This window comes from Camellia sinensis, chromosome 2 (assembly GCF_055761805.1).
Source record: "Camellia sinensis isolate YWXY chromosome 2, ASM5576180v1, whole genome shotgun sequence".
Lineage (NCBI taxonomy): Eukaryota > Viridiplantae > Streptophyta > Magnoliopsida > Ericales > Theaceae > Camellia > Camellia sinensis.
In genome coordinates, this window is record NC_138962.1 from 211981783 (window position 1) to 212003525 (window position 21743).

At 34.1% G+C, this 21743-nt stretch overlaps 1 long non-coding RNA gene across 1 annotated transcript; it reads right to left on the minus strand.

Annotated features, from left to right (window-relative positions):
• Positions 1-2564: 2564 nt before the first annotated feature.
• LOC145820604 (uncharacterized) lies at positions 2565-15477 on the minus strand. Its single transcript, XR_014362486.1, has 2 exons — positions 15257-15477; positions 2565-2901 (listed from the first exon to the last, which is right to left on the minus strand). It is a non-coding gene; the product is annotated as an uncharacterized LOC145820604 (long non-coding RNA).
• Positions 15478-21743: the final 6266 nt, after the last annotated feature.

Genomic DNA, 21743 nt, shown 5'->3' on the forward strand with positions numbered 1-21743 from the left:
CATTTATCCAGGACCAAATACCTGGTCCTACTCAATACATGACCAGTGACCGACCTCACCCATCTCACCCAAGGTTCATCAAGTAATTAATAAAACCCTTAAAAAGAAAATTTAAAATAAAAATAAGAGAGTAAAATTAGAGAATAAAATGAAAACACATGAGCAATTAAACAAATTATTGGTATATACATATATACAGTGAGTGGGCTTGGAGGAAGAGGAAAGGGAGTTACTTTCATCTTATTCTTCTTGGCCTGCAGCTTTTTTGCCTTCTTTTCTTTATGTAATTTCTCTCCTGATTTTTTCAAATACAAATCAGAACAAACTCAATCACATACCCACAACAAAAACATATAGGAGGCCAATTTACCAAAAACTAAATTCAATTTATATATATACATATATATATATATATAGAGAGAGAGAGAGAGAGAGAGAGTATTTTGGAGTTCGTATTCGTGCTGTCTTTTTCTGCAAGCTAAGTTGTTCTTCTTCGACATCTCTGTCAGGTACTTTGGGCCGGGTTCACTTTTTCCTCCATTTTTACGCTGGGCCGGTCTTATTTGGGTGATTTTGTTTGCAGTAAAATTGTATTTCAATACGTTTAATTAGAATTTTAAAATTTTAATTTTTATTATATCTTAATATAAATTTATTATAATTTATATTAAGAATAATATACATTCAACTTTTAAATAAAATATTTTTTTCTTAATGTACACTCTAATCACTTATATTCAAGGTTGTTTATCTTTTTTCCCAAGTTTTAATTATTTTCTCATCATCTTTTTTATCACTCCAAAATTCCAATCCAGCATTATCATCAATATTATCGTTTCTTATTGTGTTGTTACTTGCAAATAGAAGAAAGTTTAAACAAAATCAAATTGTAAATGAGAATAATAATCAAAAATATTTTTTGAAACAATTTATCAAAGATGATGTAAATATTCACATAAACATCAAACTATAATTCTTAATTTATGTATTTTTTCTTTTCATGTAAAAACACATATTTTGATTATCCCAAACAACAACAACAAAAAAATGTAACAACACAAAAAAACACACCAACAACAACCACAATAAATAAATAAATAAATAAAAGGGAAACAAACTTGGAATCATCAACGGAATTATGGCCTCCAGGCTTAGCCCAAGATTTGAGTCTTTTTTTAAATAATTTTTCTTCACTTTTTTAAAAAAAAAAAAAAAATTATGGATTGGGTTTCAAATTCAAGGCCTAATCTCACTTGTGCTGGTATGTCCATAATTTGGGCTTTTATTTGAGTAAAAGCCCAATCAGCTTGGGCCATGTTGGGTTTCAAGTTCAAGACCCAATTCTAGACTCAGTCTAACTTGGGCAGGTTTGTCCAGGATTTGGCCTTTGTTTGAGTGAAACCCCAATCAACTTGGGCCAGGCTTCAAATTCAAGGCCCAGTCTCACTTGGGCTGACCCATCCAAGATTTGGGCTTTGTTTAGGTAAAAGTCCAACGAGTTAGGTTGGGTTGGGTTTCAATTTCAAGGCCTAGTCTCACTTCAGTCGACATGTCCAGGATTTGGGCTTGGTTTAGGTAAAAGGCCAATGAGCTTCGGCCAAACTAAGTTTCAAAATCAAGGCCCAAATCCAACCCAATCTCACTTGGACCGGCCCATGCAGAATTTGGGTCTTGTTTGGGTAAAAGCCCAACAAGTTTGGGCAGGACTAGGTTTCAAGGACAAAAAAACTGTATGCCATTCTCTTTGATCTTTCTCATAATTTTAAAAATCGAGCCTTTGAGATTTATTTAATCCTCTTAAAAATAAGATTTATTTGAAAGAAGTGATTTCATAAAAGAGCATTGATTATATATATATATATATATATATCTTTTTGAATTTTTTTGATAAAAATATTTGTATATGATTTTTTTTGGATTAATTAAAAAAATAAAAAATCAAGATTTCACACATTTTTTACTTTAAAACCCAATGTTTTAATTTTGACAAATTAAACCATGGAGTTTCATCCGTATTTCAATATACCCTCTCCGTCCATCTCCATTTGTATAAGGTAACGGATAATCGTTTTCGGATTTAAAGAAAAGCTGAAACTTTGGGGGGTTTTTTTTTTTTGGTAATTAACCCTAATATTTATTATATTTTTTTGTGTATATATATAACTTACCTATCTTATTGTATATGTATGTGTGCTTGTATAAATGGTGAAATTTTTTTATTCAAATTTTGACTTTTCTAATAATAAAATTTTAATTTCGTCCCTAATTTTGATAATTATGTAAGAAAGACTATCTGAAATGTAAGAGACGCTTATCAGTGTGTTTAATAGATTAAGACTACCTGAAATGTAAGAGACACTTATAATGCATTAATGGATTAATGTTATTTTTAGTCATCAAAATTAGAGACGCAATCAAAATTTTACTCCCTCCATCCAATATTGATAGTCCTTTTTTGAAAATTCAAACTTTTTAAAAAAAACATAATCATTGCACTTTGAATTTGTCACGATCCAAACTCGCCCCTACAGGTTTAGTGTCATAACCAGCTAGTAATCCTCAGATTACCAAAAGCCTCTTAGCAGAATAACATATAATTAGGGGCTGCGGAAGCAAATAGCAATTATACAACGTCTATTGAGTTGTACAGACTTATATGAGACAGAAAAAATTTAAACTTTATATACATATATTTACACATCATCGTATACATATAGAGACTAGATAGAAAGGGACTTGGCCATAAATACAGTATAAACAAAAACAAGAAAACAAAACTTGAACTTTATGCACATAGCCATAACCACTTGACTTATTCGAAACCTCTACAGGAGGCACATAGGTTGGTTGACAAAACAAAGTCCAGGCAAAAGCTCTATGCCTGGTCACGCGCCTGATCACCTACATACATAAATAATACGGTGAGCTAGAGCCCAGTAAATAATAACATAGTAAAGGGTTTTAATGAATGATGTTCATCACAGAATCAAAAATCATAGTTTATATCAGAAATAGATTCTTATCAGAAACAAAGTCTTATGCATATTCAGATTTCAAATTAGAAACAGATTCATGTACATGTTCATATTCATTTTCAAAATTGATATATTTCACATCATAGTACGTGGCACATCCATTAGCGCTAACAAATCCGATGACCTTTAAAGGGACGGCCTTGAAGGCATTCCAATGACTCATGTGCACAGAGACGGTTCCGATGACCCATAAAGGGACCTGATGACCCATAAAGGGACGCATATCATATGAAACTAAGGATGCCACGAATAATTTTCAGAATTTTGGACAATCATTCATTCATTCAAAACATAGCATTTCAGAAAACTGATCATTTCATATCATCAGAAAATAATTAAAGTTAAACATAACTTTACAGAGTTATTACTCACAGATAGCTGCAAAAGCAGATCAGATAGATTGGACAAATCAAATAGAGTAGGCAAACGATAGCGCATGACCTACACAAATACATAACATACATACATAGAAACACAATATCAATTTCTTGGTCAACTTGACTTTTCTTGTCTTTTTCTGTCTAAGTAGTCTGAAGTTCTAATATGTTTATTCTTTCTTATTCAAATGAATCGAATTCTCATTTCACATATTCTTTCATTATTGAATCATTCTTTTATGAATAAAACAATTCCTTACTTGGCTTCTTAATCAAGTACTACTTTAATCAACTAATTAATGTTGATTGTTAGCTTATTAATCTTTATTGAGCCATAAATCATGTCTAGAATGCTTTGAAAAGAGGTGAGAATAAAAATATCAACTAAATGTAATTTTTCAAAATATGCTGAAAATAGGGTCTTCACTTGAGCGGACCTTGGGTCGCTCGAGCTATAGCGATCCCGGTATTCCCTTTACTGGTCAGTTGTATTCCGGACTCGGTTCCGTGGAGTTGGTAGTTGTGTCTACCTTGTTGTTGTCCTTTAATTCCATTTGATTGAGTTTTAGGATGTGTTGGGTTTGTTTCGAGCAGGTGGGTTGAGCCTTGGTCTAAAATCTTGTTGCCAAGTTTTTGGACTTTCCGCTAGAGCGGGTATTCTAGCGCTCGAGCGGAGTTTGCACACTTCTAGTATTTTCGAGCCCTGCAAAACTTCTGCAGGGGTGATTTCTACGCTCGAGCGGGTTTGTTGACGCTCGAGCGAGTAGTACATTGTTGGTGTAAGTTCTGGGAGGGGGAAATCTACGCTTGAGCGGACTGGTTTTTCGCGCTCGAGCGGATGTCCTTTATTCTTGTGTCTTGGAGCTCGAGCGGGACTTCTTGCGCTCGAGCGGGCCTAGTTTGTTTGTTCTTGACGCTCGAGCGTTGTGTTTTCCGCTCGAGCGGGAATGTCGTATAACAGAGGGCAGTTGGGTATTTTTGAATCATTTTCTACACTTCCTCTCTCTCTCTTACTTTCCCAAAAACGTTTTTGAGAGCCTCTCTCTCTAGAAACTCCCTTCTCTCTAGGGTTTGATCTAGTTAGAGTGCTTTCCTTACCTTTGGCCTTTACAAAAAGGTTGTTGATCGTCGAGGGCTACGTTTTGATCCGAGCATATTGAGTTTTGGAGCACTTTGAGTTTTGTCATCTTCTTCCCTTGGGCTCCGAATTTGAGGTAGGGATTCCTACTTACTCTTATGGTCTTTGACATAGATTTTTGGTTGTTTTGATAAAGTGTTGAAGTTTGGAAATTTTGGGACTTGGGGTTTCAAAATGTTAAAAGAGGGCTTTGTTATTTTGATTCTAAATGTGTAATTTGGGTTTCAAAATAATGATATTGTTGTTGGTTGTTGATATATAGACCATTGGGTCAATATTGAGATATGGGGTAGAAAACCCTAATTGATTGTATAAATTAATTGGTATGATTAATTTGGGAAAATTGTGGTTATATGGAATTGAGTTGGAAATAATGAAATTGACTCATTATATGGTAGAATAGTGGGGTTGGATCTATTAATCGCTCACTTTTGAAAACATTGATATTTTATCTGTTGGAGCTTTTATTATCTGTTTAGAAATAATTGCTTGGGCTACTGGTGGAGGGTAGTTTTGATTGTTGTAGACAATGCATGATGATTAGGCAAACTAAAACTAATTAATTGGATATGTCATAGAGTATGACGGTTGATAGAATACATTAACGTTATGTATTGATTGATTATGTATATGACCTATGTATATATACGTTGTGTGTGTGGGAGGAGATAGGGGATGTACTCCACGGTTTAGGGGAAGATAGGGGATGGACCTCTAAACTAGATGTTGTTTGAGAGGAGATAGGGGATGGACTCCACTGGTACAACTCATATGCTTGTCAGTTAATGTGTTGATATAGCTTATATGCTTATCTATGGAAGTGCTGATATAGCTTATATGCTTATCTATGGAAGTGTTGATATAGCTCATATGCTTATTTGTTGAAATATAGATACAGCTTGTATGCTTATCTGTTGAGATGTTGATACAATAAGTATGTTTATCTTTTGTAAAATGAGAAACGTTTAATATGAGTCACTGTCTCATGTAAGTGGTTGGCCACGTTCTAAGCCGTTGATGTAAATTATGAAATTGATAAGAAATGGAAAATGAAATGAAACATGGACATAGTGGTCATGTAATGGGAATGAGTTATGAATTGATTTATGGGAATTAAACATTTATCAATTGCTAATGTCTTAGTTACTGCTCATATTGTGTTTAGCATATCTCTACTGGGCGTTGGCTCACCCTATATGGGACATTATTTTCATGTACAGGTAGCATGCCACCTCCAAGGACATAGCTTGGATGATGATGAGAGTTGAAGACTCTTTTTGTTTATTTTGTTTGTATTACATGTACATCAAGCCAAGGGCTTATTTTGTATAGAGTTAGTACTCTTCTTTTGTGTAACCAAGTGTTGACTTGGAAAGCTGTAAGCCCATAGGGCAATTGCTTTTGTTGTTAACATGTAATACTGTTGTAAGAACTACTCTGATGAATAGAAATGGTTGGTTTTTTTATATCAATGCATGTCTAAAGTGATTAGTATCACAATGGGTTTGTCTCGCTTGTTAAGAGACTTAAATGTAATGTTATATGCTTATGTGATAACATGCTTATGTGACTACTTGGGTATGGGATTTGATTTCTAGGATATTGATTGGATCCTTGGGTTTCTGTGAGTCTTGTTGGAAAGGCACTTGATCAATGCTGTTTCTAACCGGAACTCTAGTAACGCCTCGGGACTATCATTATCCGGGAATGAAATTCGTATGTGCTTATGTGTTTATGTGCTTACATGGAGTGAATTATAGTTGTCCATGCATTAGGACGCGAGTGTTTAGTTTCGACACATTTATGAATGTGCTAACGTCTTCGTTACCTTTAATAGGATGTCAGGACGAGGACGAGGTGGTAGGCGTGGTAGGCCTATGAGGCAGGAAGTGCCTTTACTGGATGATGTTCCGGCAGTGCAGGAGGGAGTTGGTCAGGCCAATGTGGCCGAGCCAGTGGGTCAGCAGGCTATGGGTGCCTTGGCCCGAGAGATAGCAAGAGCTTTGGGTATTCTCAAAGCTGAGAATCAGGTTACTAAGGCAGGGCCTTCTTTCTTGAGGAAATTCTTCTGGTCTAACCTGGACGAGTTTGTTGGGGATCTAAAAGAGCCACTTAAGGCTAACGAGTGGTTGGAACAGATGGAGAAGACGTTCAAGATGTTTGGCATAGAGGACGGGGCTTTAAAGGTGACCTTGGGATCCTTCCAATTGAAGGGAGATGCGGGTCAATGGTGGAAGTACGAGAAGGGCAGTGTTGGTAGTGCGTGGGAGGCTTTTGTGAATGCTTTCCAGGAGAAGTTCTTGTCTTCAGCTGCTAGGGAGAAGCTGAGGGAACAATTTTGCCAACTTAAATAGCAGGGTTTGTCAGTGGCCGAGTTTGAGCCTACTTTTACCAGTCTGTCCAGGTTTGCACCTGAACTTGTGGCGTCCGAAGAATGCCGTTGCTTTGAGTTTGAGCGGAAGTTGAGGCGTGGACTCAAGTTGAGGGTTGGAGGGTCGTTTATCCGGGAGTATAGACGTTTGGTGGATGCTGCAGCTCATATGGAGCTTATGATGCAGGAGGAGGATGATGAGAAGCATAAAGGCTCCAAGAGGAGCCAAGATGGCCAGAGTGATGGCAGGAGACAGAGGGGTTTTAATCCTCAGCAGTCTCAGGGTGGTTTGGCTAGATCAACCTTTCCAGTGCCGAGTGTAGGCTCCGGGAGAGGTAATCAGGGAGGTTTGACTTGTTTTACATGTAGCCAGCTGGGTCACAAGTCTTCGGTTTGCCCGCAGAAGGGAGGGGGTCAGCAAGCTACTTCTTCTTCAGCTAGACCTCAGGTCCAGAGTCAGGGCAGGGGCCAGCCTTTGTCTTGTTATCAGTGTGGTCAACCTGGGCACCTGAAGAGGTTTTGCTCACAGTTAAGTGCCACTTCGGGAGCGTCTGGTTCTAGGTAGACGCAGAGTTATCAGCCAGTTCAGTCTGTGCAGGCCTCGAGGGGCAATCCGGGAGCTTCGTCATCCCAGTCTGTGCAGCAGTCGTTTGCTCCTAGAGGTGAGCAGGTGGATCAAGGGCCTATAGGGCACGTGTATAATGTTACCGCGCAAGACCTAGTACCAGCTCCATCAGTTGTGAAAGGTACCTTTCTGTTTTGCAATTTGGTTGCTAGTGTGTTGATTGATACGGGTGCGTCTCATTCTTTTGTATCTGCTGTATTTGTATCTGTGTTGGAGTTGGAGTTGGCACTTTTAGCATCTCCTATTTGTGTAGTGTCACCTATTGGGGGTGAATTGATTTTGAAACACGGATGTAGAGATTGTGATATAGAGGTCGCCGACCATAGGCTTCCTTTTCCCTTTGTTGTTATGCCCATGAAGGGTTTTGATGTTATTTTGGGTATGGACTGGTTATCGTCATACCGAGCTGCTATTGATTGCTACCGCCAGAGGGTCACAGTTTGTACCTTGAGCGGGAAGTGTTTCCATTTCTTGGGGGATCAGGTTGGTAGTGTGTTGCCACCAGGGTATGATCCGCGAGGGCGGAATGAGCTTAGTGGTCTACTTGCTAGCTTCTTGAGTGGTGAGTGTGATGAGACCCAGATTGTATTGCCGAGGGTGGTTTGTGAGTATTCGGATGTTTTTCCCGAGGATCTCGTTAGTTTGCCACCTCACTGAGAGATAGAGTTCTCCATTGATTTAGTGCCTGGCACGGCGCCGATTTCTATGGCACCTTATCATTTTGCCCCAGCCGAGTTGAGTGAGCTGAAGATTCAGCTCCAGGAATTGTTAGATAAGGGATTTGTTCGCCCTAGTGTTTCGCCGTGGGGAGCACTGACCCTCTTTGCTAGAAAGAAAGATGATGCCTTGAGATTGTGTATCGACTATCGGAAGTTAAATCAGGCTACGGTTAAAAATAAATACCCTATGCCCCGTATAGACGATCTGTTTGACCAGTTGAAGGGTTCCCGTTGTTTCTCTAAGATAGACTTGAGATCGGGTTACCACCAATTGAGGGTCAGGGAGGAGGATATTCCGAAGACGGCATTCCGTACGAGGTATGGCCATTATGAGTTTCTGGTGATGCCATTTGGGCTTACCAATGCACCGGCAGTTTTTATGGACTTGATGAACCGGATCTTCCGGGAATTCTTAGATCGATTTGTGATCGTTTTCGTGGACGACATTCTTATCTATTCGCCTTCAGAGGAGGAGCACGAGGAACACTTGAGAGTGGTGCTTGAGTTGCTTAGAGCCCATAGGCTGTATGCCAAATTTGGGAAGTGTGAGTCCTGGCTAGGGGAAGTCAAATTCTTAAGCCATGTGGTATCTGGAGAAGGGGTGTCTGTTGATACATCAAAGACTGAGGCAGTGCAAGATTGGGCACAGCCTAAGAGCGTTTTTGAGATCCGCAGTTTTCTGGGATTAGCTGGGTATTACCATTAGTTTGTGAAAGATTTCTCCAAGCTAGCTTCGTCGTTGACTAGATTGACACAGAAAGGGGTCAAGTTTGTGTGGAGTGAGACTTGTGAAAAGTCGTTCCAAGAGTTGAAGGTTAGATTGACCACCGCTCCGGTTTTGATTATTCCAGAGAGAGGGTTGGGTTATGCAGTCTATTGTGATGCCTCACGAGAGCGGTTTGGGTTGTGTGTTGATGCAAGAGGGGAAAGTGGTAGCTTATGGCTCACGCCAGTTGAAAATACACGAGAAGAATTACCCTACACATGATCTAGAGTTAGCAGCCGTGATCTTTGCCTTGAAGATTTGGAGGCATTACCTTTATAGTGAGAGGTTCGAGGTGTTCTCGGATCATAAGAGTTTGAAGTACCTGTTTACACAAAGGGACTTGAATTTGAGGCAAAAAAGGTGGATGGAGTTCATTGAGGACTATGATTTTGAGTTGCACTATCACCCGGGGAAGGCCAATGTTGTGGCCGATGCCCTTAGTAGGAAATTCATTAGTGATGTAGCTTGTATAGCCATTCGAGAATGGGAGATGTTGGGTGCACTTGGCGAGTTTGATTTGCTTCTGGGCGAATCTGTTGAGGCTGCGGCCTTGCTTTAGTTGTTGCGCAGCCTACACTTGTGACTCGAGTGTTAGAGGCACAGAGAGGTGACCTTGAGGTAGAATTCCTCCGAGAGAAGATCTTCAGTGGGAAGGTTGAGAAGGGTTTGACGGTGTATCCCGACCTGAGTGTGAGATACCGAGACCGTCTGTTTGTGCCGGAGGCTTGCTGAGAGGAGGTACTCCGAGAGTTTCACCATTCACGTCTTGCAGTGCATCCGGGAGGCACTAAGATGTATCGGGATTTGGGTTGCCAATTCTGGTGGCGGGGTATAAAGAGAGATGTGGTAGTTTTCGTGTCTAAGTGCTTTACTTGTCAGCAAGTGAAGGCCGAGCATCAGAGGCCAGCGGGTTTGTTACAACCCTTGCCTATTGCCGAGTGGAAGTGGGAGCATGTCACTATGGACTTCGTTGTAGGTCTTCCGAGGACTCAGCGGGGTAGTGATGCTATTTGGGTGGTTGTAGACCGGTTGACTAAGTCGGCGCACTTTATCCCTATGCGTGTGAGAGATTCGGTAGATCATCTCACCGACTTGTATATTCGGGACATAGTGAGATTGCACGGGGTCCTAGTGGTGATCGTCTCAGATAGAGATTCTCGCTTTACTGCTAGGTTGTAGCAGAGTTTGCAGAGTGCCTTGGGCACTAAGTTGACCTTTAGTACGGCTTATCACCCTCAGACTGACGGGCAGTCCGAGCGTACTATTCAGATCCCTGAGGATATGCTTTGAGGTTGTGTCCTTGACTTTAGTGGGAAATGGGAGAGGCACTTGCCCTTAGTGGAGTTTGCCTACAATAACAGTTTTCAGTCTAGTATCGGTATGGCACCGTTTGAGGCCTTGTATGGCCGACCGTGTAGGTCTCCAGTTTGTTGGGCCGAGGTGGGTGATGCACTTTTTTTGGGTCCGGAGTTGGTTAGGGAGACGACGGAGAAAGTTGAGCTTATCCGTAGGAGGCTTGTTACAGCCCAGAGTCGCCAAAAGAGTTATGCCGACCGTAGGAGGAGGCCTTTGGCTTTTGAGGTAGGTGATCATGTTTTCTTGAAAATATCACCTAGGCGAGATTTGATGAGGTTTGAGAAGAGTGGGAAATTATCCCCTCGGTTTATTGGTCCCTTTGAGATCCTTGAGAGGATTGGGGAAGTTGTTTATCGTTTGGCTTTGCCACCGCAGTTATCCGGGGTGCATGACGTATTTCATGTCAGTATGCTTCAGAAGTAAGAGCCGGATCCGTCACATATGTTAGATTGGACCGACCTAGAGGTAGATGAGGATGCCTCGTATGAGGAGAGACCGGTTCGGGTCTTGGATAGGCGGGATCAGGTCCTGCGTGGCAAGACCATTCCTTTGGTAAAGGTTTTGTGAAAACATCACAGAGTGGAGGAAGCCACTTGAGAACGTGAGTTGGAGGTCCTCGAGCAATATCCGGACGTGTTTGTTGATGTGTAACCATGCATTGGTAATTTTGTAATATTGTTGAACTTGAAGAGCATTATATATGTCTTAAGTTGTAAAACATTGTGAATGTTTTGATTTATGGAAGTATTGTAAAACTTGCCTCGAAATGGAAGTTTGTTATAACATTGTATATGTTGAATGTATTGTAGAAATAGAGATATATCATGATTGATGAATTTGATATAGAATGGTGAAGCATGTATGTAGAAATTGTTGAATTTCAGGGAAAACATGTTGTTAATGCATATTGAGATATGTGGTGAAATGCCTCTTGAATAGAGATGGATTGACCAGTAATGGGTCGGATTGTTAAATATTATGTTGTAATATTGTTGGGAGTGAAGAAAACTTGTTTTTGAAAACTTATATTTAATTTCGGGGACGAAATTCTTTAAGGGGGGAAGGTTATAGCGATCCCGGTATTCCCTTTACTGTTCAGTTGTATTCCGGACTCGGTTCCGTGGAGTTGGTAGTTGTGTCTACCTTGTTGTTGTCCTTTAATTCCATTTGATTGAGTTTTAGGATGTGTTGGGTTTGTTTCGAGCAAGTGGGTTGAGCCTTGGTCTAAAATCTTGTTGCCAAGTTTTTGATCTTTCCGCTCGAGCGGGTATTCTAGCGCTCGAGCGGAGGTTGCACACTTCCAGTATTTTCGAGCTCTGCAAAACTTCTGCAGGGGTGATTTTTACGCTCGAACGGGTCGCGCTCGAACGGGTTTGTTGACGCTCGAGCGGGTAGTACATTGTTGGTGTAAGTTCTGGGGGGGGAAATCTACGCTTGAGCGGACTGGTTTTTCGCGCTCGAGCGGATGTCCTTTATTCTTGTGTCTTGGAGCTCGAGCGGGACTTCTTGCGCTCGAGCGGGCCTAGTTTGTTTGTTCTTGACGCTCGAGCGTTGTGTTTTCCGCTCGAGCGGGAATGTCGTATAACAGAGGGCAGCTGGGTATTTTTGAATCATTTTCTACACTTCCTCTCTCTCTCTTACATTCCCAAAAACGTTTTTGAGAGCCTCTCTCTCTAGAAACTCCCTTCTCTCTAGGGTTTGATCTAGTTAGAGTGCTTTCCTTACCTTTGGCCTTTACAAAAAGGTTGTTGATCGTCGAGGGCTACGTTTTGATCCGAGCATATTGAGTTTTGGAGCACTTTGAGTTTTGTCATCTTCTTCCCTTGGGCTCCGAATTTGAGGTAGGGATTCCTACTTACTCTTATGATCTTTGACATAGATTTTTGGTTGTTTTGATAAAGTGTTGAAGTTGGGAAATTTTGGGACTTGGGGTTTCAAAATGTTAAAAGAGGGCTTTGTTATTTTGATTCTAAATGTGTAATTTGGGTTTCAAAATAATGATATTGTTGTTGGTTGTTGATATATGTACCATTGGGTCAATATTGGGATATGGGGTAGAAAACCTTAATTGGTTGTATAAATTAATTGGTATGATTAATTTGGGAAAATTGTGGTTATATGGAATTGAGTTGGAAATAATGAAATTGACTCATTATATGGTAGAATAGTGGGGTTGGATTTATTAATCGCTCACTTTTGAAAACATTGATATTTTATCTGTTGGAGCTTTTATTATCTGTTTAGAAATAATTGCTTGGGCTACCGGTGGAGGGTAGTTTTGATTGTTATAGACAATGCATGATGATTAGGTAAACTAAAACTAATCAATTGGATATGTCATAGAGTATGACGGTTGATAGAATACATTAACGTTATGTATTGATTGATTGTGTCTATGACCTATGTGTATATACGTTGTGTGTGTGGGAGGAGATAGGGGATGTACTCCACGGTTTAGGGGAAGATATGGGATGGACCTCTAAACCGGATGTTGTTTGGGAGGAGATAGGGGACGGACTCTACTGATACAGCTCATATGCTTGTCAGTTAATGTGTTGATATAGCTTATATGCTTATCTATGGAAGTGTTGATATAGCTTATATGCTTATCTATGGAAGTGTTGATATAGCTCATATGTTTATTTGTTGAAATGTGGATACAGCTTGTATGCTTATCTGTTGAGATGTTGATACAACAAGTATGTTTATCTTTTGTAAAATGAGAAATGTTTAATGTGAGTCACTGTCTCATATAAGTGGTTGGCCAGGTTCTGAGCCGTTGATGTAAATTGTGAAATTGATAAGAAATGGAAAATGAAATGAAACATGAACATAGTGGTCATGTAATGGGAATGAGTTATGAATTGATTTATGGGAATTAAACACTTATCAATTGCTAATGTTTTAGTTACTGCTCATACTGTGTTTAGCATATCTCTACTGGGCGTTGGCTCACCCTATATGGGACATTATTTTCATGTACAGGTAGCATGTCACCTCCAAGGACATAGTTTGGATGATGATGAGAGTTGAAGACTCTTTTTGTTTATTTTGTTTGTATTACATGTATATCAAGCCAAGGGCTTATTTTGTATAGAGTTAGTACTCTTCTTTTGTGTAACCAAGTGTTAACTTGGAAAGCTGTAAGCCTATAGGGCAATTGCTTTTGTTGTTAACATGTAATACTGCTGTAAGAACTACTCTGATGAATAGAAATGGTTGGTTTCTTTATATCAATGCATGTCTAAAGTGATGGGTTTTATGTATTATTTTGAGGACGTTACACGAGCGGTCTACAAAGCTTTATAAAAATACTAGTTGGCCTCAATGTTCGCTCGAGCAGTGACTTTTCCGCTCGAGTGGCTAGCAAAATTCCTCAACAAATAATTTCCAAACACATTTTCAAAACTTAAACTCTTGCATGAACCAATTCAAACATGTAATTTTATTAATAAAGATGAACCCATGACTAATTTTCTAATTTCTAATACAAAAATCTCTTTGATCATTAAGATTAAAACCAATAATTTCATGAATATAATAATTCTAACATTCTTCTTCGTTGTTTTATAAAACATAAATTAAAACTATAACGCTCCTTCAAAATATTTACATGTAAGAAATTTAAATCAAAATCAAACTAATTTTTGATTCTCAAATATAAATTATAATTTATTTTCATATTGATTGACCTTAACCATGTTTATGAATTAATTCTTTAATTCCTCCAAATTACATGCATGTAGAAATAAGATTCAAATTCATATAAGATATTCAAATTCAAATCCAAAATAATTAATTTTTAATTTAACATCATAAACTTGATCTTAGCTCCAATTCTTCATTTTCTTGTCAATTTCCTAGCAAACATTGAATATATGTAATTCAAATAAAACTAACTAATTTAATATATATTCCAAAATTTGTTTAAATTAAATAAAACTCTTAAATTACATTACATGAATTGGTTAATAATCAAAATCAAAATCCATATTTTCATGAACTCATGGTTTCCAAACTTTTCTTCAAAATCAAATGTATAATAAACTTGCATAGTTCAAATCCTATCAAAACTCATGATGCATGCAAATATACATCTCATATATATCAAGGTTTCCAAATCTAAGCTCAAATTGAAGAATTCTTACAATTATTTCCATAACCATAAATATGCATGTAACCCATTTAATGTTTAGAACCCAATTTCCTTCTATAATTTTGAATCCAATTCAATTTCTTCATCATTTTACGAATTCCTCTTAAATCATGAAATTAAAATTATAAACTCTTTTAAAGAAATATTTGCATGTATGAAATTAGGATCAAAACTACTGATTTTATATTTTTCCCAAGCAAATCATAATTTAATTCTTGAATTACTCTAATTTAGATTTTTATTAATTTTCTTCGTATCTAACCCAAATTTAAACTTATAAGTCTTTTACAGATAAATTAAGGTCTTGTTTGGAAAGACTAAATAAGTTCACACTTTTTATATTTTTTAAGTCACATCAATCAACATCTTCTCTCTACTTTTCTACACATCTTTTTATAAAAAGTCAAAAAGTGTACTTATTTAGAATATCCTAAACAATCTCTAAATCTAAAACCTTGAAATTCTAACATGCATGTAAGGATGAGTTTCAATTTATGAAGAATAACAAAAATTAAACTCTAACTAATTAATTTCCAAATTTATTTCCATAATCTTAAACATAATTCTAATTTTCTTCATCTTCTTGCTAATTCCTATTAATTACATGATTTTTGAGTCCCATTTCATCTTTAATTTCAAGTGTAATACAAGGATTCTATAAAAAAAAAAAAAAAAAAAAAAAAAAAAAAAAAAATTAAGATTGAAATCCTTACCTTTAACCTTCAATAGCTGAATTTCTTTTTAATTCCTTGAATTCCCTCTCATATCTTCATTTAGATCTCTTAAACCCATTTCTCCAAAGCTTTTCCAGCATAGTGGTTTGACTTCTCTCTCTCTGTTCTTCTCTCCCACTCTAAACCGTATACAGCAAAAACAATTCTGAAGAAGAAAAAGGAATAAGCCCACTTCTTCACTTGAAATTGGCACCACGTACACACAAAGCCACTTCCTGATTCAACACTATTCACACGTGCACATAAGGTTCCAATACAACAAGATTAGAAGACTCTAAAATTAACTAAGTTACTAATTAAACCCCACTTGTCTTAATTAAACCCCACTTGTCTTAACTAATTATAATTAACACTTGATTAATACATAATTTGATTAATCACAACTAATTAAAAATCTCACATAATTTACTCTGTCTAATTTGACTTCCATTATAGCCCAATTAATTATATTTAAATTTTTCTGAATAAGATGTTTTATTAAGGCCGGCCTAGTTAGTTTTGTTTTGGTTGTGTTCCCTGCTTTTTTTTTCATATGATCAAAAAAAAAAAAAAAAACTCCCAAAAAGCTCCAATTATTAAATTGAACTTATTATCATAATCAATTTTGGTTTCGTAAATCACCCAGGCCTTCAATTTCAAATCAAATCCAAAATCCTTGTCAATAAATTTTATATTCAAATTGGATACCTCATAAATAGATTTAATCTCTAATAATCATAATTTCTCAAACCTTATAACATAATTAACTCCAATTTGGACCCAGTTAATCAAATCTTGATTTTACTCTGAACCAAATAGTAATTAAATTTCCAAATGGGTCCGCATTTAAAATTAAATTGATTCAACTTATTAATTTCACTTCCTTAAGCCATTTGGACCCTTAATTTCTAATTCCAAAATAAATCAATATTAAAATCAAATACGAATCAAACTCCAAAATTCCCATAAATCCCAAATTACTTTAGAATAATATCCAATTAGAATCCAAATCTCCTTAATCAATTAAACATAAAATCACATATATAATGAGATTGGCTTAATCTAAGGTTTATGCTAATTAAGCTCAATTAATTCATTACGAATCGAACTTTTGTCAAATTCCACCACATGCTCTAAAAAAAATGCTAAACACAAATGTAAAGTCGGCTTTGGTTTTTGGCACCACTAAGGCTATAAATTCTCAGTTCAAAGCCCCCAATTTAAATAGATTTTTCTACACTCAACAGATAAAAATTCATAATCACATAATAACTCATATAATTAAACATATAAATTCATATCAAACACGTAATCATATGAATAATTAAGTATATTATGGGTTGGGTTATTACAGAATTCAATTTTTAAATAATTAATTCCAAAGTACCGTTTTTATCTTCATTTTTAAATATATTTGCAATCACTTATAAAGGATAATTTTGAAATTTTTGAAATTTAAAGTTTTGACTTTTCAAAGTGAACATACATTTTGGGATAATAAAAAATGTAATAATGGATCAATTGTAACTCCCCAACTTCCACGCAATTAATAAATTAAATACTCCTCAAATTTATAATTTTAGATAAACTAATAACCTCAAATGTACCAATCATCTCCAAAAATAATCACACAAATGTTTCTAAAGTATAACTTATACAATTGTCTCTAAAATTAGTATATAGTGGTGGGCTCCAAAATCTCTAACTCAAATAAATCCTTTCATACTTCAATTGCCACTAAATTGCTTCACACCTGAAAAATAAATTAACTCGGGAAATATACAATACGACCGGAATAACAATACTCGGATAGAGAATAAATAAAAAGAGATTCAACAATTTACAACATTGTACAAATGATTCTATATTACCAAGAAATTTACCAAATTGCACAAACGAATAAACTCACATATGATCATTTATCCAAGACCAAATACTTGGTCTTACTCAATACATGACCAGTGACCGACCTTACCCATCTCACCCAAGCACAATCACTTATCCATGTATATTGGTGCAAGCTTATTGGCAGAGTCCACTTGATCCATGTATAGAGCATTTTCATGTCATTCAATCAGACAAATCAATACTATCAATATAGAATAATTTCAGAAAATTTATCAAATGGCCAAACTAATTAAGAGGAATACAAATGAGAAATAATCAAAATAAAACTCTTTATAAAGAGATTTAGAGAAAGCATATTCTATACCAGTCGAATTATCTCAAAAAAATTCATCCACTAACACTTTAATTATCTAATATTGCTCTATAAATCTCCAAAGGCAGCTAATCAAAATTCTAAGATACGGAACAGAAGAAAAGATGAAGGAGAAAGTACGTGGTTTAGTTTTGGAATTGTGATTTCAATAAAAAAGATTAAATTCATAATCAAATAGTACATAATTTAAAACTTAATTTAAATATTATTTTTTAAATTTATAACCAAATACAGAACTCAAAACTCAATTCAAATTCTTTTCAAAACTTCTAACCAAATTTTTTTCAAAACTCTATTTTAGACAAAAAAAAAAAAAAAAAAAATCAATTTTTTTTATTTTGTTTTTTAAAATTATTTTTTATTTAATATTTTTTTCAAAAAATATTTTGCTTATTTTAATTTTTTCAAAAAAAATATTTTGTTATTTTTTAAGTATTGGCTAAATAATTTGTTATGATTTAGATATATATGAGTGGTCCATTTTTTTTTTAATTTTAAAAAATTCAAATATTTAACAAAATCAAAAAAATTTAAGATATTAAAAAATTCAAATATTTAAAAAATAAAATATAATATTTAAAACGAAAAAATTTTAAATATATATTTAAAATAAAAAACTAAAATTTTCTTCAACATTTATAAATGGGGAACTTGTTCATAAATCTCTTTTTACATATTTATGTTCTATTTAGTTTACATTATTTTCTTATGTCCCAATAAATTTTATGGGTGATATAGTTATCAAAATATCCTTAATAATAATATTCACATTTGCAGTGTGAATGTTTACATTGTCAATGTGAATGTTCACACCATCAATGTAAATGTTAACACGTCAATGTGAATATACACATCATCAATATGAATGTTCACACTGTCAATGTGAATATTGACAATGTAAAATATGAAAGTTTACGGCTCCGTTTGGTAAGCCTCTCAAATTATAGTTCCACCCATTGATTTGAGTGTGTTGTTTGTTTTGAGCTTTCAAATCATAATTCTACACCCATTTCTCAAAACTCAATTCAAAACATAGTCATTACTTTTCAAAACTCATAACCAAACACATAATTCAAAACTCTTTTTAAAACTCAATTCAAATAAATATTTTAATTTTGTTAAGATTTTAAATATTTTAATATTTAAACATGTTACAATTTTTTTAATTTTTTAATTTTTTGAATATTTTTAAATATTTTAATTTCAAAATATTACGATTTTAATTTTTTAAATTTTCAAATATTTTATAAAAATAAATTCAAACTCTATTTTATAAAAATGTTTTTAAATATTTTAATTTTTTGGTTATGTATTTGGTTATGATTTGAGTGTGAAGTTGTGAAAGTAGTATGGAGTTCCGAGTTATGTGTTTGATTATGAGTTTTAAAAATAATTTCTTAATTGAGTTTTGTTTTATGTATTTGGTTACGATTTGATTGTAGAGTTGTTTTTAAATTTAAAATATTAACATTTTAAATTATTTAAATTTTTACGATTTAAATTTTTTGAATATTTATTTTAATTTTTTACTTATTAAATTTTTTAGATTATTTAAATTATTTAAATATTTATGATTTAAATTTTTTGAATATTTATTTTGAATTTTTTTTGCCTTTGTAGTATTTCAATTAAAAAATTGATTAATGTTATTTTTTGTTAATAATAAATTTTTTTAATTGAATTTTAAAAAGAGTTTGGTTATGAGTGTTGATCAAAATTTTTAATAGTGTGAAAGTAGTGTGTTTTGTTATGAGTTATAACAATTTGAATTAAGTTTTGAAAACTCTTTCCAAAACTCATAACCAGACAAATTTTCTTACTTCATATGTCAAATCAAACTTTCAAAACTCAATTTCACACTCAATTCAACACTCTATTCAAGAACCATAACTAAACAAATTTTCTACACTCAAATTATAATTTCACAACTCACAAACTCAAAATACAACTCATACTCTCAAATCATATTTACAAAACTCTACCAAACACAACCTATATCATCAAATTGCTAACTGTTCAAAAAATATTTATAAAGGTATAAATATCTATACAATACCTTAAATATGAGAATTAAGATTTACTGGATAATATTCAAATAATAGAACTTATTAGAATACAAGAATATTTTATAGACTAATTGGGATATAAATATTTGAAAAAAAGATTTTTTAATAAATCTTCTATTTTTAAATATTTAAAAATATATAAATTCAAAAAAAATTAAAATATAATTCAAAACACAATTTAAAACGCTTTTTAAAATTTATAATTAAATAATTTTTTCATTTTAAAACTGAAAATATTATTTTACATTTAAATTATAATTCTAAAATCAAATCAAACAAAGCAAACACTCGGCTGAAATAAATGGAGGAGAAAGAAGGAATAAAAAAATTGAAAACAAGGGAAAAAGAATAGAAGCAAAGAACAAGGAAAAGAAAGGAAATGTGAGTGATGGTGATGTGTGAGCACATGGGTTTGTTTGTTTTGGGGAGAAGATAAAACAAATAAATAAAGGAAAAAAAAATTGAAAAGCAGAGAGTGGTCAAGGAGGCTGGCAGCCATGTGCTGTCGGCCACGTTTGCTGGCAAGATATATATATATATATATATTTTTTGCCTTTTCTTAATACCGAAAGAAGGATGGGAAATAATAAAAAAAAATGAATATAAATATAATATTAATAATAATGAGCAGGAGAGATAAATGTTTCGTGTGGTAGAATTTTTTAAATATAATTTAAGAATAAAATTATATCTTAAATTTGTAAGTTTTAAAATTATTATTTGAGTGAAAAATTTATTTGGTAAATGAGTTTTGAAAAGAATTTTAAATTGAATGAAAATTTTTTGATCTGACATATGATATTTGATATAAAAACTTACAACTCATAATCAAACATGCAACTCAAAATTCTATTCAAAACTCATAAAAAATTTTAAAAAATTTGAAAAATATTTTTTTATTGAATATATAAAAATTAACATGTGTCAATTGTACAAAAAAAAATGCACTGTTTTGGTTAATCGGCTAGACAACCAGTGGACGTCCGGTGGGACGACCGGTTAGTTCAAATTTTTCTGCCTTGGGCAATATTTTTCAAAGTGAGCGTATAATTAATTTTTGAAAACCATAAACAAACACGGTATGCAAATCAAAGTCTGGAACTAACGTCTCAAAACTCTACCAAACAAAGCCAAAAATTTCACCTAAAACTCTCACCACCAATTTATTATAATAAGCCCTCATTTGGTTTTCTCGTTGGAGCTAAAAAAACATAAAAAAACAAAATAGGCTACATAAATCAATAAGATAAAATACTACTTTTTATCCATGATCATTACACTTTTTCTCTCACAAAAGTCAAAAAAGTCCCAAAACAAAACCAAACGAGGCTAAAAAAGTCAGGATAAAAAAGTCTCAACACAAAAATTTGATTATATTAGTCAATATCAAACGACTCCTAAATCATAGGTTCTGTTTGGAACGATTTTGGAAATATAATTCTACCCACATATTATAGCTTCATGTTTGGTTCCTATTCTCAAATTGTATTTTCACAATCAAGAGAAAACTCTGTCTCAGGCACGATTTTCAAATTTTTCTTTTTGCAAATTTGGCCTCACCAGACGTCCTACCGGTAGTTCGACCGGTTGATCAGAATAGTGCAAAAATTTTTTATTTTTATTTTATGCAATTGACATGTTAATTTTTATATATTCGAAAAAAATATTTTCCGAATTTTTAAATTTTTTTATGTGCTTTAATAGAATTTTGAGTTGTATGTTTAGTTATGAGTTGTAAGTTTTTGTATCAAATATCATATTTCACATAAAAAATTCCCCACTCAATTCAAAATTCTTTCACCAAACAAATTTTACACATTCAAATCATAATTCCAAAACTCATAAATTCAAAATACAACTCATACTCTCAAATAATATTTACAAAATTCTAACAAACGCAACCAAATACTTCTCATTAAAATATTTAACATCTAAAAAATATGAGATTTCACACCAATAAAATGGGATAAAGATAGTATTATTGAAAGAGTCAAAATTTAAATAAAAAAATATCATCATATATGGGATAAGTAAGTTATATGCATAATAAATAAATATTAGGGTTAATTATAAAATAAAATAAAAATCCAACATTTTACTCGTTTTTTACTTTAAATCTTAGTATTTTTCACTTCAAATTTCAAAACAATTCTACATTACCTTACACAGATGAAGATGGACAGAAGGACTACATTGAAAC